Genomic DNA, 2,277 nt, shown 5'->3' with positions numbered 1-2,277 from the left:
CTACAGTGAAAATCTCTCCAAAAAAAAAAAAAAAAAAAAACAGAAAGCAACCTGCCAGTCCAGGACTCAAACCTCAGTCAGCCATGTGGGAGTCCAAAGCCCTTAACTACCATGCCTCCATTAGTCCATCAAATATAGATTTAACATTCAAGATAGTCGCTTGGCATCAGTTGATTATTATAGCAGTCTTTGTTTTAAGAAAGGAAACATGTTTTCTGATTTTATCAGAGTGAAACAAACTTTAATACTGACAAAGCAGTTTTACTGGACGGGCCTTTTGGCCTATTGACTAAAGCAGCCAAATCCCACATGGTCAACTGTGGTTCAAATCCCAGCCCCAATAACTTAAAAAACAAGTCTGGCACATATGAATGCAAGACCAAAATCCTGACCAGAGGCAGAAATGGAAGAGAAAGTATTTCAGTGTGACCACACTCCTTTAAAGGGTGCTTTCTCCCTCCCTCTCTCTTTCTCTTTTCTCTCTTCCTCTGGAGAGTGCATGTGCTCTCTGGCAATTGAGAAAAAAATAATTGTTCTATTTTCAAAAAGTGTATTCTTCAATAGACTATCTTTATCATCTGAAATATTCATACATTAATAATTAACAACTGTTTTTTAAGAAATTTGTTTTATTTTCCATTAGCAATTCTTTAGTGATGAAAGTAATTATTGAATAAACATAAGAAATCAAAATATTTAAAATCATTTAGCTAAGATTAAAAAAAAATGAAAGAGATAATTCAAATAGCCATTAAGGTATAGGTATTATTCCACTGCCATTATAATTGTGTTCAATTAATTTTCAGCTCCATAATCAGCCAAATCATGTCCCCTCTAATTGAGTATAAATAAAGTTAGAAAGCAATGTGACATAATTGACTTACAAAATGAATATTTATACTTTAGTCCTATGCAATATTTAAAGTTTTTTTACTATATTTATAAATATTTTCTTTTATATTTCTTATTCAATTAGCATCTTGCTAGCAAATAGATTAATTTTACTTTGTACATTTCATTGAATCAGTGACATTACCATTTTTTCAATTTTATACTATCTCTTTAGTCCTGCATAGTCTTTCAAAAACATTTACAAATGATTAAGTCATTTCATTGTGATTTTCTTCCTATCATTATCCTACTTTTAAAATCTGCATATGTTTAAATATTCCACGCATTCTTTAACTTATGTTTTACAGTAGACAGCTGGGAAGGCTTTTATTCTGTTTTAAACTACACAAATTTCTCTTCCTGCTCTTATTCAAGGAATATACAGTTAAGAATCTTTCATTTGAACATTGTTCTTACATTATCATGAATCTCTTTGTTTAACTAGGCTAACTCTGCTTTCTGTAGAGTAAAAAATGTCTAACTTTGAAATTATCTTCATTTGGGACCAGAAAATGGCGTAATGATTCCAAAATTTGACTGCCACATGGTTAACTGTGGTTCAAGCTCTGGTACTTAAAAAAAGAGGCCAGGTGCATGTGCATGCATGCCCAAGTTTCCAAGAGGAGAATGGAGGAGAGGAAATTGTGGTATGGCCATCCCTCTGAGGGGAGTGATTTCTTGCTGTTTCTCTGTCTGTCTCTGTCTCTCTGGCGAGTATATGTGCCTTATAGCAAAACATCTCTCTCAGAAATAAAACAAACTCACACCAGGCATGTGGGCATGCACTCCCAAAATCCCAAGAGGAGAATGGAGAAGAAGGGGTTATGGGGGGTGATTTCTCACTTTTTATCTCTCTGGCACATACCCTATATTAAAAATCTCTCTTAAATAAATAACTATATATATATAAATTATCCTCATTTATTTTACTTTTACTTTCCTTACTCACATAGAACATTTATAGATATATATGTATATTATTTTATCCTCTATTTGTTTCACATCCTTGTAATAAGGATGACTTAATCATTGAAAATATCTACACTATAATTGTTAGTATATGATGGGGCCATGCAGACAACACAAGCTGGTAAAGAGGCTGCCTCCCATGTCTAAAAGGCAAGGCCTGGACTGGGAAGAAACTGTGAGGCATGGCCCAGTTTACAAGCCCTCCCTTGTGTCATTGTACTGACCAATACTCGATTTCTCTGCCATGAGCTTTACTTACGGTACCCCATAAGGGCAAAATAACATCCCCAGCTTTACTATAATTTTTACAATAATCCTGAAGGAATGTGGATCTCTAACACTAGCAAACAGGAATTTTCTCCTGATGTCCCCCCACCTGCCTGGAAAATGTCAATAAAGGGTGTTGCAGTCACCTCT

Source organism: Tupaia chinensis, unplaced genomic scaffold (genome assembly GCF_000334495.1).
Source record: "Tupaia chinensis unplaced genomic scaffold, TupChi_1.0 Scaffold000399_1, whole genome shotgun sequence".
NCBI lineage: Eukaryota > Metazoa > Chordata > Mammalia > Scandentia > Tupaiidae > Tupaia > Tupaia belangeri.
Note: the sequence above shows the minus strand (reverse complement) of the source record.